Genomic DNA, 25,388 nt, shown 5'->3' with positions numbered 1-25,388 from the left:
ACCAAATAGATCTTCAATTCGTCGTTTGATAAAGAAATATAGAGGGACTGGTTCTGTTTGCAATCAGAGACATCCGGAAACGTTCAGTACTTATGTCGAAACATTGGAAGATGTTAGCCTAACAAATCATTACGAAAACTTGCGCAACGAAAAGAAATACGTCTGGGGGGACGTAGTGCCTTTAAAGCTACTCGTTATTTAAAGCAATACCGAATTCAATACTTCCAGTTGATTATGCTGCTAGGCTCCATTTTAATGCTCTTCCGAGCATTAAAGTGTTGGATAATGTATTTTTTACGGATGAGGCTTGATTTCATTTGAGCGGTTACGTTAGTCTGAATGATCAATACTGGAGCTCCAACAATTCTCACATCATCCGTTCACGAGATCTGCACCCACAGAAAATTGGTGTGTGATGTGCAATTTCCAGGCAAGAATAATTGACCCCATATTCTTTGAAAACACTCTTAATGCAGTCCTCTACCGAGAAATTGTAACGCAATTTACTCTACATTTTGAATTAAATGAGAGATTCGTTGTTTCAACAAAGCGGGGGCTACATGTCACACGGCAAGAACAACGGTGAACCTTTTGAGGAATTTCTTTGGTGAAAAAGTAATAAAGACTGCCTTATGGCCAGTTAAATCACACGATCTTTCTCCTGCAGGTTTTTTTCTCTGGGGATATCTGAAAGGTTGTATATTTAAAAATAATCCAGACACTATTGAAGAACTGAAAGCCAACATAATTCAAGAATTACGAGAAATTGAAAGATGTACAATTCGAAAGGTTGCACGGAATATAAAAAGAGTAGAAGAATATAAAAAGAGGGTGTTAGCTTGAATTGATGATAATGGTGGACACTTTCAATATTTGTTATAATAAAAATCTATCACAATATGGTTTTGCATAAATAATTCTAATATTTGTAACTAATCGCATTAAATATAACACATCTTTCTTTAAATTGGTTTGTTTTTTTTTTGCGGGGGGGGGTTTGTTTTTTGTTTTTTTTTACGGGAACAAACGTCCGGCATATATATATATATATTTTATACCTGCTACAAAGAGAAACCTACTGTAACAATCACCCATCATGTAATAATTTTTTGGGAACAGTACATCGACCGTACGTGGCAAAAAAATATATAGTCGCATAAAAATTATCAATAAAAACACAGTCGTTTTTTTTAATTCTTAGAAAAATTATTCCTGATTGAAATTACTTGGAAAACCTTTGATCCAAAAATGCTTAAACATAATGAGGCCAATGAAAAAAAAATTATAATAATTAGACAGTTAAATAACTCGTACTTTTAGGTTTTTTGTGCGTTTCATAAAAATAAAAAAAAAGGCAGTGAAGTCGAGTTAGATTAAATATAGGCAGAACGTGTAAATTTCATTAATGAAATTGCACAGATTTAAAAATAAAAATCTATTTAGAATTAACACCCACAATTACAGTATTTATGTTTAAAACTTATATTCAAAGATCTATAATATATTTTTTTCTATAACATAAAACACGAACTGTAAAATTGAGATTTACCTTGAGAAAACGTTTATTCATATAACAGTTTTAAAGTTACCTTCTCCAGATTAAAGAAATGTTTTTTTCCAAACCTCCCTACAAAAAAAAAAAAACAACGGGTAAGTATTATTCTTTAGATAGGACGTACTTCTTTTGGTAGAATTTTATAAAAAAAAAAGTTTGTCATTTCGAAAAAAACTACAATAACGTACGCGTCAATGTTTGTTTTATTTTAGATTGTAAAAAAGAGGGTGTGTTTGTTCGTTTAGATGTAGATTAATTTTACACGCGCTTTTTTTTAAATAAACTTTTACTGAGAAAAAATAATAATAAAGCAATCTTTTTATTTAACCTATATTTATTCAGCTTTAAGCAAAAGATGTTCGGAATTGTTTTTCAAATAATTTTTATTTTCACTTTATCAATTTATATATGCGCGCGCACACTCGTCTGATTCTCTTATTCTTGCATATCTTAACTCGTTTCCTTTGTCTTTTTGTTTTTTTCTTATGACATCGTCTACACTAGCTAGCAGCAGCAATAACAGATTTTAATACATCTAACGATGCATATTATTCAAGGTCAACTAGAACTGCTCTCTCCGGTCGTCTTATGAACTTGGGTAGGCACTTGGCCTCTTGATTTGCGCCCACTTTGTTGCAGACATTAGGATTCCCTTATAAATACATTTTTCACGTGTTAATAAAAAATAGTTCTTACCCTTATATATTAATTTGCCTTTTTTGATTCTGAACGTGCAGTACAGAAAAGGAAAAGAAACTCTTTTTCTGTGATAACCAAACCACATAGTTTGAATTATTTAAAAAGAATCATCTGATAAATAAAGTGAATCGATGATTGTTATAAGGTTGCGCCATTTTATGGGAGTGAACTTACATGATCTTTGTATAGAGTATTAATAAAAATTAACGTTAAAGTTTACTTATTTTTTAAATTAACTGCTTTTGGTCTTTGAATGCGTCAAATTAATAAATTTTTAACCGATTGTAGAGATAAAACTACAGGTTTCTTTTTTATTTTCGTTATCCAGAGGAAACGAATTTTGTGATTCGGGGAAAAATTAGAAACTAATATTAGATCGGATTCATAATAACCAAAGAATATGGATTACGAATAGCTTCACGTTTAGACGCATCAATTCTTGAAGTGTAACCAAATCACTGTTATTTGTAAAGTATGATTTTTTAATTGCGTGCTGCGATATTTCAAACGCATGCGTTTAGTTGCTTGTTTGTAGCGATCGAGTGAAACAAACAAGTTTTGTTTGTTTCACTCGATCGCTTTGATTTTTTTTTTAAGAATAGATAAAATTAAAGCTCGAACTGTTAAATGCTTTGTTTTAATATATTTAACCCTAATGGACATACAGAGAGTTAGATCCCACTTTAAAGAATTCTTCTTCTCCTTCGCTTTCGACATACAAGGTTGGTTGTTGAATTTAAACGTGGTCGTACATATATTCCAGATGTTGAACCTTCGGGAAGCAAAAGAAAACCGCTACGGCCGACAAACTCTTACAAAAATCCACAATGCCGTATTAAATTATTGCCAAACGAAGGTGCGTTTGCTGACATCGCAAACATGTATTTAGAAACAGATGATTTCTTTATACTAGGCATATTCATAAAGTAAGGGCCGTTTGGTCATTAAAAAAATTAAGTCATAAGAAAAGATTTTTACTTACAGTTTTAGTTTACCTACATATCTGTTTCACTTTTCCACTAATCGTCAAACAATTCTCATCACTTTTCGTAACACTGTACCAGTTTCTTCTTTAGAAGTTGGCCGTCTGGTAATTGAATTAATTGACGACGGCAGTCTTGAGTTCCTCGTCGTTTTCAAACCGTTGTCTACCAAACCATTTTTTCAAATGCAAAAAGAGGAAGTAGTCGCTAGGTACAAGGTCGGAACTATATGGAGGGTGGTCAAAACGTTCCCAACGAAAATCTTGAATCTTCTTCATGATTAAGGCAGCGGTGTGAGGACGCGCGTTGTCGTGAAGGAGGATTACGCCGGACGACAGTTTCCCCCGTCGTCGATTTTGGTGAGCGTTTACAAGTCAGCTTAATTGTTGATCCACGTTCCATGAAATCAACCAGAATGACGCTCTTTTCGTTCCAAAAAACCCTAGCCAACATTTTTCCACTCGAGTACGGTGCTTACTTAAACTTTTTCGGTTTTGGGGAACTTGAATGTCGCCACTGCATTGACTGTTGTTTCGATTCTGCTTTGGTGTAGGATATTCACGTCCCGTCGCCCGTAACAACGTGAGAAAACAAATCATCTCCATCATATCGGTAGCGGTCCAAAAACGCTCATCCACTGCACATTCTTTGCTTTTTGTGTTGATCGGTTACCATGTTCGGTACACACCTTTCACTCAATTTGTGATATCCGAGCTTTTCTGTAACAATCGTGTAGATAGAGGTGCGTCCGCCAGACCCATCTCTGTCTACCTAAAAATTCATCATATCTCATATCTAGAAATTCATCAGCCATAGCACTAATCGTCAATCGCCGATCACATCGCAGTTTTCGGTTCACTTGTTCAACGATTTCGTCGGTCTGAATACTGGGTCTGCCACTCCGCTTTTCATCATGCACATTTGTGCAGCCATTTTTAAAGTTTCGACACCATTGTGTAACCTTTCCTTCACTCATTACTCTAGGTCCATACACTAGGCACAACTCCCGATAAATTTCAGCAGCCGAAGATCCTTTTGCACACAAAAATCGAATCACAGCGCGCACTTCACACCTGGCGGGAGAAACGATTATCCCGGACATTGCGATCTGCATTTACAGGCAGACAAACGACTTCTTTATAAAAACAATAACTGCATTGGCTTTATAAATAGCCGATACATAGCCCTGCATGCATGAAACTGTGTTCAGATCCGCTAATATTTAAATATAAGCCGACGGTCCTTACTTTATGATTATGCCTCGTACTAGATGTAGTCTCGTGTGTCGTGTCAGCCATCCAGTTTGTGTAGTTTACGGAGTTTGGTTTTTAAATGGTCGGTTTACGCTGAAGGTTGAAGAATAGATGGATGTCATTCAACGTGGAATAATTATCTGATCACACTTTTCAGCAATCGGTCTTCGCTTTACATCATTGGGAGTATGGCCCCTAAAACAGTTCATTATAATTATGGAAGATTCTTCCTAATAAAGCCCCTGATCGACGCTCCCAGACGCATTTAATCATTCAGTCCAGTACTAATTCATTATTCATTCATACCTTTTCTTATGCTTGTACGACAATAACGGTTGGAAAATTTTCCGGTAATGTTTTCTTTTAATAATTACATACGAAAGTATTGTCAGCATCACCGAGCAACATTGTTTTTCGTAACCAGCTGTTCGTATCTGAACACTCGTTGTACCTGCACGTTTAATTGTTGTTGATGGCATTTCTAAAGTCACAGGTGTCCGGTCCGCATTCTGATTTGATCAAGGGAATAATTTTCCCTTTTCTTAAGTAACGACTATATCTGAAACTTTGTTGTCATTTTATGTTCATATAATTCTGTAGCCGCTGTTCTGTTGTAGTCCTTATTCGAATATAAAAAATATATCGGTATAGAAATCGGTGTACCCAGTTAAGGATTAGCTTTAAATTCATTCCTACCTATAGTTAATCCATCGAAGATTTCCAGGAATCTCATGTGACACATTTCTGTAGAATCAGATATTCAAACAGACGTACATTCCATATGTGCGCTGTAAGTTTTCCTTCTATTTTCGGATGTTTCGCATTTTCCCGCCGAAATGCTCTTTTGTTTTTATTAGCTATGAGAAATTCGTTTTTCTTTCTATCGCCATTCACGAAGGCTGTATCTGCTGTATCAAATTTGCTCTCTATAGCTTGATTTTTAAAGATAAGAAATCTTTTTAGCCTTTTCTCTGAAAAAACAGTGAATGAACACAGATGTTTTACACTCGTTCTATATAACTCTACGTATATTAGGCCCAGCCAATGTACGAGCTTGTGACGTCATGAACAGACTACGTATTACTACTCGCCCTGAAAATATCAACTCCGCGTATCAAATCGAAGTATTATTATCATATTGTACGCGGTAATAACTATCATATTTACATTTACTGTTAATAAACATATGTAATTAATTATTTTATAACCCTTATTTGTACTAAATTATTAATTTTTAATAATAAACAAAAGCATACTTGAATTTTCTTCATGCATCTAATTCACTCTTTTTTTCATTTTTAGCCTCTGGGAATTGCCATTCAGGTATTACTTCAGAGGATGTATGAGTGTAAATGAAGTGTAGTCTTGTACAGTCTCAGTTCGACCATCCCTGAGATGTGTGGTTAATTGAAACCCAACCAACAAAGAACATCGTTATCCACAATCTAGTATTCAAATCTGATAAAAGTAACTAACTGCCTTTACTAGTACTTGAACGCTGTAACTCTCGACTTCCAAATCAGCTGATTTGGGAAGTCGCGTTCATTAGTAGATCAACCCGGTGGGTTATGCATCTAATTCAACTTCTATCAAGTTCACCATCCCCGCTAAACGAATCACTATCATTTTCACTTTCACTATAAGTGTCTACACGTATAATATAACGTTCTGTCATTTCATATATCAGTAGTTTCAGTTTTTCATATTCTTTTTCAATATTTTTTACTTTTTCACAATAGGGTTTTCAGTTATCTTCATTCATGGAATTAATTTTCTCCGTTGTTAATTGAACAACATGACTCGCCACATGTCTTTTTACGGCTGACCATACCATTGATCGGATTCAAATCAGGATGGTACGGTGGAGTCTAAGAATACGATGCTCGTGTTTCTTCAAAAGTTCATCCAAGTGATATTTTTGTATTTAAGTTTTATGTAACTATACTGATTCATATAACTGTGGTTTCAGTATTTTTAAACTATACGGAAATATGGATTTTCTCCAGCCAATCGGTCATATCTTTTTTCTGGGTTAGAATTTGGCGCTTTATTATTATTTTTATTTCATTTTTCAACTTACAAATAATAAGGGCGCCCAAACAATAGATTTGTGTTCTTGTGTGTTCAGTTCTTTCCACTTGAGTTGATTACAGGTATACAAATGCTTAATTACTCGATCTTATAAACAATAACAATTCCTTAACCAATGATTAATGCTCTGATTGGTATTATGTACGGGCCTATAAAATTGTATACAAGAAGTTACAAATGATGTCTTGTGCAGTCATATTATTTTATAAATACTCATTGTTTTCGCAAATTTTTTGAAATACATCAATTTTGCTCGTGTGTTATTGGTGCGGTATGTTAAGGCAGAATTTAAATCCGTAGTTAAGAAAAAAAAAACTTGAGTCCAGCACGTGAAATTATCAATAATGTTTATGATTTTATGAAAAAAGAAGCTCTAAAAGTAAGTAAATTAACTGACGACAAACATGTAACTGGCATTCAAAAATGCGAAAATAGAGTTGCTGCTGCTTGTGGGATATTCAGAACACACGTTCAAAAATTGAACCCACCGGATTGGTCTAGTGGTGAACGTGTCTTCCCAAATCAGCTGATTTGGAAGTCGAGAGTTCCAGCGTTCAAATCCTAGTAAAGTCAGTTATTTTTACGCGGATTTGAATACTAGATCGTGGATACCGGTGTTCTTTGGTGGTTGGGTTTAAATTAACCACACATATCAGGAACGGTCGAACTGAGACTGTAACAAGACTACACTCATACATATCATCCTCATTCATCTTCTGAAGTATTATCTGATCGGTAATTACCGGAGGCTAAACAGGAAAAAAGAAGCCTATATATATATATATATATATATATATATATAAATGTAAAGTATAGTGTTCCTTCAAATATTACATCGCAAGACCGGATTGGATAACGTAGAAAGTTGTAGTTGAAAATTTTAAGATTATCATCTGATTTGAAAATTAATTTAATTGATTCAATTAAATTGTCGTTTAGATTAATAATTACACAGCTGTTATTAATTTGATAAGACTTTGTATTTTAAGGTACGATCAGGTTATAAAATTGTATACCGGATATTGGAAAAAAAAAGTTGTTAGCTTTTTTGTCTATTATTTGTTTTTATTCCAATCTTAATTGTAATAGTGATGTTTAATTATTCATAGAGTTGATTATGATTGATGAATTGTCGATTAAAATATTTATGCTGTTTTTTTTTTGTTTTTTTTTTACTCATTCCAGAATAAACCACTATTAATGTGTTAATTGAAGAATATTTGAAATTTGTATGGACTAATACAAATAAATAAGAGTCGAATTAAAAATATTGTTTTAGATGTCTTAATAGTTAAATGACGTAATCGTGTTTACGGTTTTGTTTTTCTATTACAGTGATTTTTAAGGAAGTTATGAATTATTATTTATGTAATTTAATACATAAATAAGCATACAAGTAAACTATTTCTAAAAACTGATGTAACGTATTAACATCAACGAAAATGATATATTATTGAACCGCTGTAAATTTCGTTAAGATGCTGTGCTTTAATTCAAATATTTTTTCTTAATAATTTATATACGTGCAGATAATATGTTTGATCAAGTTTTTACTTATCTGCCTGTTTATATTATGTTAGTTTTATATTGAAAAAAAACCTCTTGTACATTTTTGTATTTCTCAACGTTTTGAGTTGAAGTCGAATAATTCTAAAGTATTTATTACAAAATTGTATGTATATACATATTTGTATATAGCGGCTTTTTATTTGGATACGTATTTTTAAAAGAATGTGTGACAAAATCGTGCAATTTGATTTGATAATTCGTTTATTAGAAAATTGATTTAAATTTTTGAAAAATGTGGGGAGTTATATTGAGGGTGATTTATCTCGAAAATGGTCGGGTGTCAGAAAACCTCGTGTGTATATGCTCATAATCTAATTTGACTGAAATTTAAAAAATGTCGATTTACATTTTTTTTTATTTCATTTCATAACGTGTTCATGATAAAAATAAGTTTTCAAATCGTATCGTAGGGTTACGAAGAAATATATCTCACCATAATTCTAGAAATTCTTTGAAGTTTCTCTGTCTTTTCACTCTTTCAAATGTAATATTTTTTTCTAATAAGAAGTTGGAAGTTTTTTCAGCCTTTATTATGGAAGTAAAAATTAAACATTTTTTGTAATAGCTAAAAATATTAACGCTATTGGAGATCGTTTACCTTAAAGCAGAATAGTTTAGCAGAAGATCCAGTTTTCGCTAAATTTTATATCTTTTTTTCAGTTTTTCTTGAAATAAACAAAAAAAGAATCATTTTAATTAATTTTTTCTTGATAAAAAAAAAGTACGGTCGTAAAATTAGTAATAATTTTTATCTTTTATTACTAGCGAAGTGTGTTACATTTGGTTCTAATTGCAATTGTAGGCTGAATTCAACAACTTAGTTACCAGCTTTTTTGAAGTACGTATTACTAGTAAAAAGTGATTTATTAATTAATCATAGCCGATCTCCGTGGCGGAATCATCTCTGCCTTTTATCCGGAGATTCTAATCCTTTTCCGGTCATTTTTTTTTATACGCTACAAAATATTCATTTCAGTGTTATCCATACGCAGCTGCTGCCGGGCTTTATTCTCCTTCAAGTCAATTATATAGACATTTTATTCATCTATATTCGTTGTTCTGAGGAAACAGATTGTAGATATTTAATTGTAAAAAAAAAATCATATTCTGATGTTCTATTTAAATTTAATTTACAAAGCGCAAAGTCTATATTTTATTAAAATGCTTTATTTACTTAATATCATTGTTATCCGCTGTTATCACTACACCATTAAGTGTAAGTAAAATGTTTCTTTTCTTTCTTTTTCCTGTTTAGCCTCCGGTAACTACCGTTTAGATAATTCTTCAGAGGATGAATGAGCATGATATTTTGTATGAGTGTAAATGAAGTGTAGTCTTGTACAGTTTCAGTTCGACCATTCCTGAAATGTGTGGTTAATTGAAACCCAACTACCAAAGAACACCGGTACTCACGATCTAATATTCAAATCCATGTAAAAATAACTGGCTTTACAAGGACTTGAACGCTGGAACTCTCGACTTCCAAATCAGCTGATTTGGAAAGACGCGTTAACCACTAGACCAACCCGGTGGAAATAAAATGTTCCTAATTTTAAATATGTTCCTAACTGCCATAATCGTACGATTGTACGGCACCGACCTGAGTCATAAATCAATGAAAAATGACAACCATTCTTAGTGTAACAAGAATCTTATTTTATTTTGTTAGTATGAAAAATAAGGATAAAGTAATTCCTCTTCACTGAGCCGAGCCGAATATATTTTTACATATTAACACGCCAGGTCCACCGTATAGTGAACATCACTACTTTGAGGGAAAGATTTTACCCGATCTTTGGGAAATTACATACCAAAATAAAATTCAGCCTATTTTCTAAATTTAATTAGCCGTAACCTGGTAGTTGTTTCATGCAAAAAAAACTTGACAAAAAATTTAACCTATCCTGATAATTGAAAACAACAGATTGAGTAAATTAATAGCAATAACTTATATCTGTACCATAATAAAAAGGTACCGCCTGTTATGTAGTAACAATGAATTGTAATTCAAAATCGCTCTTAAGGATATTAAAAAAAACTGGATCGAATAAGAAAGATTTTGGACTAACACAAAAATCAATTGCCGAAAATCAGTACTGCGGTTTACAATCACATTTTTGTAGCGTAAATATATAAGCCTGTGTTCAAAATTACATTCAAATTAAATTTGAGATATCTTTGAAAAACAAATTCTTACAGATATGTTTATCTCTCTTGTAAGAATGTGTTCTGGGTCGGTTACAGCGCATCTAAAAGTTAATACCACTGTTTTTGTAAGTAGATAATTTTTTTTTTTTTTAATTTAAAAAAAACATATCTCACTTGTTTATCAGTTAGAAAAGATATAAAATAAATTTATTGCTGTTCATACACGTTTCCACACAACCGTTCACGCGAAATAATTTCCTGACGTTTTAAAATAGCAACCTAAATTTGACTTTAAAATTAATCAGCATTGCTAATTATGTACTTTTTACGCATTACTATATTCTGAGAGGTAGATAATTATTATCAAAAGTTATTTAAGATTTAAATAAATACTATTTATAAACCTACCGTATTAAAATATTTTTAAAACTCGTGATATTACGTCAACCGTTTACGTAGCGTATTGAATAACGTTTGAGGAGTTAAATTCATAAATAATCCTCGACTTACGGCTGGCATTTCCGTTTATTTCCGATCAGAAATTACCTCACGGGAAATTATTTCAGCGCACAGTTTGTAGTACGTTTATCAATATATCCGTCTTCAATAGACTACGTAATATACATTCCGTATATCCATGTATCGTGAATACAGTTGTAATTACATTAAATATTACTTCCTAGAAGGTTTATTAAACTGTATATAAGAGTGATGTTATTGTTTTCAGTAGCAAATCGTTTTTATTTAATGCCATTTCAGGTTTAAAAATACAAAAATCACTTTAAATTTTTTTAATATTAAAAGTTCTTGTCTTTGAAACTGTTTACTTTTTGCGGCTGGATTTTTATTTAAAGTTGGGTGGTAAAATAATTTTATAATTTTTTTTTTCGTATAAAATATAAGGAGTTTGACCGAAAACAAGTGACGACTACCAAACTTGGGTACTTTTAATGAAGAAAAAAGATCGAGTATACAGCAGATTAAAAAATATTAGTTTACATTCAGTGATAAAACGTCTGGTATGCGGTTAAAAATGTGTAACTTGAGAAGAATAAAATCATATAAATATGTAGGTTAATTTTAAAATTAATAAAGCAATAATATTCTTACGTAAACTAACTGCATCTGATTGAAATAATAAGATTTTCTTCTTTGATTACATACCACAAATACGTTTTAATACTTTTATTCAAAGTAGTAATAAAATTTTAACCGCTATACATAATCAAATTAATTTAATTTTTATACTCGTATGCTGAAAGTGTAGTACATATAGAATTAGTATGTTTCTACGTTTTTCTAGGCGTTTACACGCTAATTTATGAAGAACCAAATTTTTATACCTTTATTGTCGGAATAGCCAAAATTGTTCCTATAGAAACCCAGAAAATGTTTTCGACTGCCTTTTTAAATTATCCTTTGGTACCACCCAACTCCTTACTTTATCCTTCATCCCTTCATCCTCGTTTTCGTCTAATGTAAGTTGATCGTTTTAGGTTGCGATTCCCTGAACCTGTAGAGCCGGTGCATACTTATAATCGGTCGAACGGGGTTTCCTACGGACAGACCTGAGAACTACATTTTGCTCGGTAGTTACACAGTAATTGAAACGTTTACCGGTTAAATCCCGAATATTAAATCCCTTGTAAAAACAATTACAAATGAATTTCTTAGGTTTAATAAAGATTACACGATTAGCAAATATTTCACTTGTTTGAATATTCGTAAACTAAAATTTACGATCTTATTTGTATGAAACCTATTTATATCATTCGGTAAAGAATTTTATGGGTTACGAACCGATAATAAATTCTTAGAATAAATACGTTATCGATAATCTAGTACTTAGAGGAGTCGGGAAAAGGTCATTTAATATGAGACTTGTCTTTGGGTAAAAGGGCCATTATAATTATTTTTCTAGAACTTGTAAATTTGTTTATAACTTCAAAGTGACGGACTACTGATGTAAAAAGTAGATTCGTGTAAGTTCAAGGTTTTGTTTTCTTTCTAACTTTAAAAATAATCTGTCCTCATTCTGCACAAATTACAGTAAAGTACTCTGAATCAACTTTTAAAAGTTGATACTATTCTTGTTTTTTTCATTCGTCTAACATCTGAAATAATAAATACTTTCATAAAAATACTATTTTTTTAAATTTACTGGCACTTATGTTATTGCCTTACCTTATGGTATTTCTGTATGGTCAATATACGAGTATGTAGCCTTAAAAACTTCGTTTTTAAAGGTCAGCAATATAGAAATTTTTAAAGGCTACTTTCTTCCATTCTTTTTTTATTTATTTCGTGATTATAATGGCTCACAAAAACTTATCGTAGGGTAAGTTGTCGGTTGGTCTTGCCCGGTTCATCGATTACTCCTAAGATAACGTCGTTAATTGAACTTCGTTAATTAAATTAAACCGATTAATTTAACCACGATTATGCAGCGTGACAAAATTTAACAGAATCGAAATCGGCAAACATCCTGACTTATTAATCCGTAAAATATATCGGTGTACTCTTTCTATTTCACAGTAACAAGAATTGTGCTTCTGTATTCCTGTGAAACTTTTATCGCAAAATACCTTTTGGTAATTTAATTGTTGGCTTTGTGAGGAGAATAGAACATTTTAAAATTCATTGAAAGAAATCTAAAACAGCATACATATTTTGAGCTCCAAATAATAAATTTTCTATTAAATCCCGCTAATTGATAGTAAAATTCAACTAACCGTCTGGGAATAAATCTATGAAATTAATAAGTATATATATTACATGCGTAATATTTTTTGTTATAAAACAAACTATTCAGACCAAGTATATTTTCTAACCTATTCAAACTTTATAGCAAACTTTATAGCGATTGTATTTATTCGATTACTCGAACAGTGATCTTGCGATCCAATCCAAACGGTCTCTTGAGTGTGTTTGAAAGGGTCTAAAGAAGTATTCGTTGAAACCTTTTTTTGATTTTTTGTTCCTTTTTTTCTTTCCTGCATAATAATAAGCACATTTCCTAGCTGTTCTTGTTATATTCTTTTAGAGTGTGTAATTGAGTATAAAATAGGTTATAATTTGTATCAAGATAACTGGGGGTTTTTTTTGGAAGAAAACTCAGCAATTAAAGTTTAAAATCAGCACCTAGAAAATTAAAACTAATAATATACATACATTTTAGAAAATAATTTTCTTAATCATTGTATTTGATGGTTTTAGCGAAATAAGAACATTTACGCCAGTAACAGGTTTTTCTAGAATTAAATTGCTCGTTCAAGAACCTACCGCAAAATCAAACGTCACGTTTTGACGTTCCAATAATAGCTTCTAATGATATTTTGTTGAGCTGCTTGTAAGCTATAGCGTGAATAAAAACGATGATGATAATAATAAAACCGATATAAAAAATTAATACGCAGAGGTCACGGAATGTATATTTTGTATTGTATGTTTATAAAAATAATTATGAAATGGAATTTTTTTTTAGAATTTCAAAAATTTTTCACAAGTTCGTTTCCCTACACCAATGGTTCTTTGAATGCGGGTCGCGACCCGAAGGGGCAACTAAACATTGATAAGAGAAATTCATTGATTAATTATTATATCTTCAATGATTATTTTTTATTAATCTTTCTGAATCGTTTTGAGGGCGAAAACCGCTTAGAAAGAGCTACGTTTTATTTCATAAAATATAAATAAACAGGTGAGAGAATGAGAATGTGCGTGGAAAAGGATTGAAGAAAATTTACTCGATGCATTTGACAATGAATAATCATGAATGACCTTTCAGCCAATGCTTGAATTATAAAATACAACCTATAAATAATATTTATCATCATTATAGATATTGATTGCTTAATTTAAAGTTTTTAATTATATTAATTAAAATAATTACAATAAGTTAATTAAAATCTATTTTACAAAATAATTAAAATGTATAATGTTGCGCATTTTGAGTTCTAAACGTATCCACCAAAAAAGAAAATAAATAAGTAAAATAATAACAGATTTATAAAAAAAATACGTACAAAAAATACGTATTTATATATATATATATATACGTACAGAGTGAATCAAAAGTATGGAAACCTTCAACAACTTTAAAACCGTTTCAGCTAGAATACTGTAACTTTCAGGATAAGGTATATATGTCAACTACTTTACCTTTTGACGAGAAATAGAGAATTTCACCTCCTTCTTGGGGATGGTGGTCCAGGGGTTGTAACTCAAATATTTTAAATGGTAACACCTTGTGTAATACATCCTTTTACAGATTTCTTTACGACAAGAAAAATGGTATCGTTAGAGATAATGCAAGAATTTATTGAGAATTCTCATTCTCCGATTAACAGCAGCACGAGAATATAACATTAGCCAATGTTCAATGATACGAATATTAAAAAAATCTCTTTCAGCACGTCGGAAGGCGGAGGTAAATTTCACCGGTGTTAAATAAGGGATAAAAAACATTTCCACCTTAAAGTTAAGAAAAACGTCAAATTTGCTCAATACGACAATGATGTGAAAAAAGGTTTCACATATTTAACATACGATAAGCCCCATCTTACAATTCCAGCAACATTTTGGTCATCCATTGCCGTAAGGGTTGGTCATATCAAAAATTGTTTCAGACTAATGTTTAGGGAACTAGCGACCACGTTAAACCGATTCGATACTGTGCCTATTAAGGGGGGTATGATTTTTTTGTCTTGGAAACCCCCATCTTATCCACCCTTTGGGCCAATGGTTGGTGATATCAAAAAACTTTACTTAGATAAGTTTTAGGCGCTTATCCAAAAAAAAATAGTAGGAGCTTTAAACGAATTCCATATTTTATTTAATAAGAAAGTTATAACGAAATTTTGTTTTTTCGAAAAGCCTCCCCCATTGCCACCACCATGGTCCGATTTTGCCCATTAACGAACTCGACCGAGATTTTAGGTCGTTAGATTTTATGTATCAGTTTGAAAGTTACTGGCGCAAAATTACGACAGTTATCGTATTCACAAAAAAGTGAAGTGTGTGTGTGTGTAAACCTTTGAACTGACGGTGGTTTTGGAGTCTGGGGGATGTGAAACGCGAAGATATGTCAAAATTTTCCGGAAGTCGAATCCTGGTATCCATTACAATAGGTAGCTTTCTTATGAAATCTGCGTAAAAATGAAAATTGCAAACCCTTCAAAATTCGTCAGATGCAAGAACTTAATAAGATGATTACGATCGAAAACTTGATTTTTGCGAAATTATAATGAACAATATTTGTGCAATCCTAATTTATTAAACAACATAGTTTTAAGTAGTTAGGCCACTTTTTTTTTAAATGGCTATATAAATCGCCATACTTGTCGATACTGGAATCGTGATACATGCTCCGTACCCACTGAAGTAAATGTACGGGCAGGTATAGTTGGTGGACGATTGATAGCGTCTATATTTATTGATAGACATTTAAACGCAATGAAATATGAGGCTTTGCTTCTCGACCGGTATCATTCAAAACGTTGTTGGCCTCCGACTTCCAAAATATTTGGTTTCAACAAGATTCTGTCCCGCCTCATTTCGGTCTTCAGGTATGTGGAATTTTAAATGCATTTTTTCCTGGTAGATAGATTGGTCGAAGGAGTCAAATAAAATGGCCAGCGAGATCACCTGACTTGTCACCATTAGATTTCTTTATATGGGGCCACTTAAAAAAAATTGTTTATTGTAATAAGGCCCAAGATATCGATGATTTACAAAATTATAATTCGAGAATCAGCGCAAAATATCACTACGGAATCATTGAATAATGCAGTGTCATCCTTTTATAACCGACTGGGGCACACTGTCATCAACTTAATTTAACAATATAATTTTTTTCAAAATCCAAAATTTATCCCGTCGCTAGTTTGAGTACAGTCATCGTACCAACTTTATACTGCTTTTCTTGTCTTGAAGACACCTGTAAAATGGTATATCGCACAAAGGGTGTTACCATTTAAAATATTTGAGTTAAAACCCCTGGGCCACCACCTCCCTCTGAAGATAAATTGATGAAAACTTGTATACGCGTTCTTCTTACGATGTAATTGCACTCAAAGAAAGGATTTTTGAAATTCCCAGTTTAAAGGATTAAAATGGGTTTTTGAATTTTTTTGCAACCTAGTATTTTTTTAAATGTAATAAATAAAAATAATTTGATTCTTACTGTCTGTAATCTTCATGTGAATATCTAATGTAAAAAATGTCTAGATATTTTAAAATTTGACCTTGAAAGGGGTGAAGAAAGGTAAAAAAATGTTGAACAATGATTGCAAGTTTTCCTCATTTCAGATTATATTAAATGAGATATTCAATAGGTCTGCCCTTGCAAATACTCTTAAGATAAATATTTAAAAACCAATTCTGAGTTTTTTGAATTTCGATTTTTTAAGAGATTCGAAGGTGAATGACGCGACAGCTCAAAAACACAGCCACTGCCACTATTATTATGTATGCGAAGCGACTGGTTGCACCTGCCTCTGGTTACTTGACTAAAAAACATTTTATAAAAAATTTAAAAAAATGAAAAATAAAGTACGGTCACCTTCTACTAGCGTAGGGTAACGCTAAGAACCAGGTAAAATACATTTTTGCCCGTACGAAGGACAGGTAGCCAGCTATAACTAATATTATTAAGTTGGAGGCTGGCTATTTTGAAACCCGAATTTTTCAGATCACGCAGAGTTTGGGTTCTGTACTGACCAAATTGTGGCTCTAAAGAAATTACAATACACTGATGATAAATTGAACAGTCTTTAATTTTTATTTATCATTATTATTCTCACAAATATATATATATATATATATATATATATATATTTATTATACATTTATTCTTGTACTGGCCACATATATATATTGAAAAAAATTAATCTTAACAATATTGTCATTTCAATTAAAATCTTACTTTTTTTTTTTTTTGTTACCGTATTCCACTCCTTTATAAAATAGATTGAGGTAAAACAAGGTGAAAACTAATTCAGAAATTATAAAACGTTCCTAGCGCATCTTTTACACATCTGCCTCTGTTAGAGTAACTGCCTGTGTTAGAGTAACGATCTTTGAGGAATCAGCATTTATCACTAATGATCAGCTGTTTTATGATGCTGCAACATTCCGTTTCTTCATTAACTGGAATGAGTGTACGTATTGTACAAATATTAAAAAAGTAATGATCCTGTAATTGGAACTCAACTCCATATAACGTTAAAAAGTAAATTTCCACCACGGTTTAGTGGTGAATACCAATGATAAAAGGTTAATATGACAGAATTTTACATATAAATGCCTCTCTTACAGATAGTAAATTATTTATAGATAAAAAGTTGATTTTAAAGAAATGTCTAGTTTGAATTTTTTTTAAAAGCGAATTTTTAATGAGCATTAACAAAGTCAAAAAAAAAATTAATTCTAACTGGAAATGGAAAGCATTCCATTTTGTACAGAAATATTTTGGAAAATAATGAAAGATTGTCTTTAAAAGAGTTAATACGTGATAAACTCAACGTAAATTGTGGCAGGGTTGTATCCAAACGTTTTTTGATCGGTTACATCATCCATTTATCTCAGCGTAATTGGATGTAACCTATGATCGCTCTGAAAATATCCTCTATTAAAGGTATTTTCTAATCGGGTTTTTTACCTTTTTTTTGTACTCGTACAAAGAAGTATTGTAATCGCGAAAAATTTCGGTTTTCTGATTTCAACGGAAATTTCCATTATGACCATCCCTGAATCCATTTTGACTAGTTTCGGCTTGACGTCTGTAAGTATATAATCTCGCATAACTCAAAAACGATTAGCCGTAGATTGTTGAAATTTTGAATTTAGGACTGTAGTAACAGGTAGTTGTGGAACACCCCTTTTGATTGCAATCGACTTGACCAAAAATGTCCAAAAAAGCCAAAAATCTAAATAAATTTGGATTTTGAACTTTTTCTTAACTGCCGTAATAAGCTCTGATGGAGAGGTTTTCAACGATATATTATAAGTTGTACTTATTTTCATTGGTTTCAGAGTTATAGCCAAATAACATTTTAATTAATGAAATACTTGGATCTTACAACAAGTAGGGCACATCGGTTTGAATCAAACTTGATCAGCTTTTTTTTAAATTTAAATATATTGATTTATTAATAAATTATAGTTAAAAAAAATTTACAATAAGTAATAATTCAATAATAACAATAAAAAAAAAATTATGAAAAAACATCGGAATTATTAGTGAAATAAAATTTTATATACTTTTCATTTTAAAATAAATGTGAATATGCAATTTAATAGGCGTACAAAGAAGTCATGTGGTGTCCACATCAATTTTTTTTTTAAGTTATGCTTCACGTTAATATTATTTAGCAAAATAATATAATTATTCATTAATTTATTTTTCTGTACCTGAAATAACTAATTTAACTCGACTTAATTGATGTTTGAATGCATCGTTTGACTTATATTAGCTTTGCTTAGAGATACTATCTTATTTAATAAGCGTAACTGGAATTGGATCTTGAGTAGAAACACAGTCGTTAATTGAAGAAATTTAATTGAATATTACTGAAGTGCTTATTGAATATAAGTGTCATTCAGCTTGTTCTGTACAACAAATCAACGATTTTAAATTAATTAAGCTAGTGGATATGCGCCGTAGCTGACATATATTGTACCATAAAATAACGTTATAATTTATTTGGCGCGTCCGTATTACGTCGTAAAAGGTCATCGCCTTTACTTGCTTAAGCGTAGTTCATAGTTCCAATAAACATCTGCCATCATCCGTGCTATTTACTGTCACGTAGGAAAAACCTGATTGATTTTTTGGAGAAAGATAAACAGTTTCATTAGATTGGTATCGTATAAAATTACTTTATTCGAGAACTTAACAGAAAACATAATTCATAATACTGCCTGTAAATTTTTGTATAATCTTTTTATTTTAAGTAGCTTTCTTGTATAGCCCTATTCGATGAAAATTTACAAGAATGCACTGTTTTTAAATATGCTGAAGAAATTTTTAAGTACTGAAGTAAAAAAAGACGAAGTAATGAATTGGTTCTATTATATTCTTTTAAGCAACTGAACTTAATGGTTTAGGCAGTCTTATACCGGTAACTGAAGAGTAGTTTTTATTTCAGCGAGAAACATTAAAAGATGAATGAATGAACTAAGAAAAATTTCAAAATTAAGTTACCACAACCAAGCGCTTCTTTTATACAGAAAAGATTGAATAACATTAAACATAGTTTTATAAGTATGTCTGTCTGTGTACGGTGTCATCTGTCTGTTGTTTGTAACCGAACATGAAGAAATACATTTCTTAAGATAACATAATCATACAAATACCAACCAAGATTGCCAACCTTCAATGCTAGTCTTACCAGAAAAATTGAGCTGCAAAATAGATTCCCGTCACTTTATGAACGATCGCACTATTGCCTGTCAGCAGTCCAAATCAGAGATTCGACTGATTTTCAGTTCCACCGGCCTGACAACTTTTCTCTGTTCATTGCGGAGATTGCTATATAATGGATATCATTACTCTCAAAGAAAGAAACTATTGGTATTGTTTTTTTTTTTTATTTCGGAATTTTTAAGTACATCACATCCATAAGAAAGATTGAGTCAGTTTAAGTGTAAACGATCATATATTAATTCATCCCATACTTTATTAAAAAAAAAACCTTATACTCTCATCTTGGAAAGTTAACAAGTTTGGAGTTAACGAATGATTGTTAAAGAATTGCTCTATGTGGCAGAATAGCGCGGTCAACTATAAATTTAAAAAAAAAAAAAAGAATGAAATTTTTCAGGAATCCTAGAAACCTGTGGTAAATTCTTTCTAAAAGAAGAAAAAAGATAAACCGGGAGAATTAAAGTAAGAATGTGTCCAGGAAATAAATTAAAATTAAGAAAATAAATATGTTAAATGAATATTGAATTTAAAAAAAAATTGCTCAAAACGGAAATGAACAAATGAAAGAGAATTGCATTAAATCTATGAAACGTCATAACAAACTGAAGTCAATTTACAGTTGGGTTGTTGTTCCTGTCCAATCTCAGGCAGACCAGATTTGAGACAGTGACTTAATTAAATCCTAACGACGTTAAAATATAGCGGTAAGTATAAGCATTATCAGCTAGTAGAATTTATATATATCTTTAATTTGATTTAAATCTGAGTCATGCTGAGCAAGGCGAATTTTTATGGGGAAAATATAGTGATAACTAAGTTTATTCAAAAACAGAAGTCATAGACAAGGCTTTGTTATCTCACCGATTATTTCATTTATCTAATAAGTTCTCATAACAATACTTGTTTACATTCACCTTTAAAAAATCATTAAAAAAAAATATATATATATAAATATTATATGACTAGGCGATGACAAATTTATCAAACAGATTATGATATCGTATGAAATAAGAAGTGACTCAAGCCACGGTGGGTAGGGTTAGAAATCACGATCCATGTTATTATAGGATGAGCCAAATGAGAACTGCAATTGTACGTGTTCATGTTTACTAGATATTATAATAGTAGTAGTGTATCAAGAATAGTAATAATAATGCCAGTTCATACGCCCAATGATATTTTTTGACGTAATCATAATACCGTGATGTAATAATAGGGAGGTGCTCTAAGTAAAAACATGCCATTTTTTTCTTGTGTGGAGCAGGTGTATAAATGATTATCTTTTATGTAAGGGCGTTAACTACATATTTTTCCTATTCAATACCAAGAATAAATTCTTCAGTTTTATTTCTGTGTATTTAATTTTAAAATATAATATAGAAAATATGTAGCGTTTCATTTAAATGCTGTAATTTGGAGAATAGTAATTTTTAAATTTCCAAAATATTACTTTTCTAAATAGACAATTTTATTTATTCGCAATTTCCTCTTCAATGAAAAAAGACACATCCTGCGTTTAAGAAGATTTGAAATGGTTTTTTATTCCAAAAAAATAAAATATATTTGTTTTTTGTAGCTCGTCATAAGAAGCATATTCAAAATCATATTTGCTGTAAAAATAATAGATTTATTTTTATTTTTTCAGTATCTTCCTTTCACTTTTTTTTTATTTATTTTATTTTCAATTTTTATTCTTAGATAATAAAACGAAATATGAAAATCAATTCTGCACTGCTCTTTTGAAACATAAGAGACGCTGTCTGCAAATGTATTTCTTCATACGCGATTCGAACAAAATTGTACATTGTTACGAAGCAACACAAAGCTCTGAATAAGTGTTCCGTGTATTTCGATCCTTTATTTTCTTCGAACTCTTGCAAGGAGACGGCAGTTTTCTTAGAAACCTTAGAGAAGAGATCTGCTAAAAAAATTTCTGCCCGTGATACTGCGGTTTGACATTACTACATACAGTTGTGCCTTTTCAAACCCACCGGGTTGGTCTAGTAGTGAACGTGTCTTCGCAAATCGGTCAGTTGATTTCAAAGTCTAAGAGTTCCAACGTTCAAATCTTAGTAATGGCGGTTACTTTTATACGGATTTGAATACTAGATCATGGATACCGGTGTTCTTTGTTGGTTGGGTTTCAATTAACCACACATCTCAGAAATAGTTGACCTGAGACTGTACAAGACTACACTTCACTTACACTCATACATATCACCCTCTGAAGTAATACCTGACGGTGATTCCCTTAGACGAAATAGGAAAAAAAGTTGTGCCTTTTCAACTGTGTACCTTCGATCCGTGGACTGTCATGTTAATTATAGTTGCGTGAGAGACCTATATCTCATTACCATTGGTATTTTGGCTTAAGAACTAATTATTCATAATCTTCCTGCCTATATTTCATCAGAAAAGTTTAAGCACTGCCTGCCAACTTGCTTGTTTGTGTTCTTCAGGACGCAATGCTTTCTTCTTCGGTCCCCAGTTAGAGTACTATTAAATCAGAAGCGTAGACAATTCCATAGAGAACGGTCCTTGGAAGTTTCAGGAGGGAAAAGGCGATGGACGAAAAACATGAATAGTTTATTCTCACGAGTTTTGTATCGACCTCGAGCACCAATTCATCGTTGATCACAGACATGACAATTTACAGATTCTCACGTCCTTCGTTGAAATGCTTGACCCGTTTTGTTATCATTCAGTCAGTCATCGCATTTTGATTGTGCACTTCAGTTATTTGGCGATGGTGATAAATTCGTTGTTTTTGAAGAATTGAACAGGACTTATTTCACCATCGGCTTGCTTCTTGATCGACTTAAACTATTATTTAAAACATGTAAACTCGATTTGTTACTGTCGTAATGATATGAGGAGAAGTTACGTAGCATGTAAGTACATGAAATTAATAACTGCAATAGCTGCTGCTAAAACATTAGCATATTTATTTATTCAAACAGGAATTTTCTATTGTGATCTACCGTGAGAATTATTATTTCCTGTTGCCTAGTTTTGTTTTATCTATAATCTATAGCATTAGCTATTCATCCATTCAGTTAGATGTGTTGAAAAAAAAACTGTAATAGATATAACTTTTTTTTTACCGTCTTCTAAGATATGTACAGTACTACTTTTGGTCGCATGAGTTGAGGGTGAAAGTGAATTTTCTTTACGTGTTTAGATACGAGTACGAAAAGACCATTCATTTAACCCCTTAGACCGGTATTTATGCTTCAAGCGGTATTTAAATTTACAGTCCGAACAGATTTTCATACCATATTACAAAAATATTAATATCTCAAAATTAAGTAATGAAATTTTCAGAGTTACTCACCAATGATATTGAGATGCCCCTACTGTGTAATTATCCAGTTTTATATAGTACACCAGAGAAAACTATATTTGTTCATAATATTCACCTCGCTAATCCACTTTTTGAATTATAATAATAAAATATGAACTAATTATACATTGTAAATAAAGATAAGCTATTTACAGGGGTATCTTTGGAGCAGCATCTATAAATTTATGTTGGTGTGATATTCTTTGTAGCAATATTCAAAGCAGAGTCAGTCCCACATCACAATCTGAGCACCAGAATATTGTTTCTTTTCTTTTGAACGGTGCGCACACACATCTTCTCTGTTGTTTTGCCTTTTTTTATTTTGGGAGGAATCTTTTCTATGAAGTGTCTTTCTATTATTCTTGCAGGTGGTGGTTTTAAGGTAGGACAGCCCGGGGGTTTATTGGACGGAATCTGTGATCTGTGTGTTAGGATCAAAGCTCTGATTAGGTCCAGTCTGAAGTTCAGGTGCAGGATATCTTGAGATATAGTTTTGTACATGGCATATGCATTATTTACTGCGACATTTAGCATATGTTTGAAAAATTTCACATACCATTTTTTTTTACACGTTTCCTTTCTAGCAGGTATAGTTGGATCATCTGGTCTTTCTTAACAATTCCCCGCATTTAAATATTATAGTCCACTATACATTGTGGTTTGATTATTTCTTTGCTCCGCGCTTGTTTTGATTGCATTGTCTTTCCATTTTTAAAACAATCACCTTATTGGCTTTTGCTGCGATCAATTCACCCTTTTTGAGTTTTTTTGTTTACTCAGATGGAGACAGCTTTTCTATTGGGTCATAGTGTTCCAGCTACATTAGTACCATTTTAAAATACACACAAAAATGGAGAATTGTAATAATTATCCATCCACTGTATGTGTGTGTGACCTTGATTGAAAAACGGGTAACACAACTTTATGTCTATTTTAGTACTTTTCAAATGGTCTGGAATGTCAATATCATGTGATAGAACTGTGTTTATGTCGGCACCAGAATATACAATAAAATTCCACATGTACCCAGATTGTGATTCGCAGAGCTCAAAAGTTTTTGCACTCCATTGTGCTGCTTTGAGTGGTATGTACTACTTGATCCCTAATCTCCCTTTCCAAAATGAAACAGAAATATTTTCGGATGGTAAGTAGGCTGACTGAAATATAGTTTTTAACATTTCCGAAATAGAATAAATTTTGAATAATTTTGATGGTTAGTATAAGTGACTTTTGCATTATTGTCTGTGAAACGGAGAAGTTTTAAGATCAGTTCAAAAGATCAAGAGATAATGTTTGTGAAAATATTGGGGTTTCTAGGAAAGGATCCTTGCTAAGTAACTTTTCATCGTGGGTTTCTCCAATATACCCATTAGTATGATGAGGCCTAACACGACATATATTTGATCTCTTGTTAACGGATTCTCATTTTCTTGTCCTTGACCTTGGTTTGAGTGTGGTACTTTGAATGCAGTGGTCCGCATATCTATTAGTTTCCGTTACAATTATATTTATTACCTCATCAAAAAAATAACAAAAATGCATCTAATACACTTTCAAAAGGTTTTTGAGGGCCATACTGTCCTGTGAAAAGGATTTTTTGTCCTATATACTTATCTCGCGTCATGCCCACTGAATCAGTGTCTTTAGTTGTCACTGTGACAAGTGCATCTTTCTCTTCCCTGTAATCACTCTTGGCATCACGTGGTACGAAGTCTTCTTGAGCATAATCAGTTTCACTGTTGTCATTAAATATACTACTAACACTATCTCCACTATCATCTAAGGCCTCAATAATCTCGTCACTCGTCAAAGAACGCGAAGGCCCGGCCATTTTCAGGGTCACTGCATTACACTCTACTTTGAACTGAGTAAATCCCCTTTTAGTAACGATACTATCGAATTTTACTTCATCGAAATGAAAAATGAAAGGCACCTTTAAACATTATAAAACTTGAGAAAATCCTCAATACAAGCGACTATGCATTCCTGATAAAGTAATATACGTCAAAATAAAGTAATGTACTTCAAGTAATATACGTCAAAAGATGGCGTAAGCGCCAAGGATTAGGATTAGATATTTATAACTAATAATCTTTCAATAAGTGAAGATTAGAGTTAAATCATAGATTGCAGTGTAGGTATATACTTTCGGCAACCGTCTGTGAAGGAATGTCTGAATACAACCCCACAGTGTGCGTATGAGTGCGGTTATTACAACTCTGCAAGGAAGGTATAGGTGTACGTCGCGCCGCCGTAAGGATAGGAAAATGACCGACGTACCCGTATACGTTCTACCGGGCAGTGGGGTTAATTGTGGTTT

The 25,388-nt window shown here is 32.0% G+C and overlaps 1 protein-coding gene across 3 annotated transcripts in view; it reads left to right on the top strand.

Moving 5' to 3' along the window:
* atl (atlastin GTPase) overlaps positions 1-25,388 on the top strand; it is a 147,262-nt gene that overhangs the window by 43,289 nt on the left and 78,585 nt on the right. The window lies entirely within an intron of this gene.

This window comes from Lycorma delicatula, chromosome 5 (assembly GCF_047948215.1).
Source record: "Lycorma delicatula isolate Av1 chromosome 5, ASM4794821v1, whole genome shotgun sequence".
Taxonomy (NCBI): Eukaryota; Metazoa; Arthropoda; class Insecta; order Hemiptera; family Fulgoridae; genus Lycorma; species Lycorma delicatula.
The sequence above is the reverse complement of the archived record's forward strand: the minus strand, read 5'-3'. Positions and strand labels throughout refer to the sequence as shown.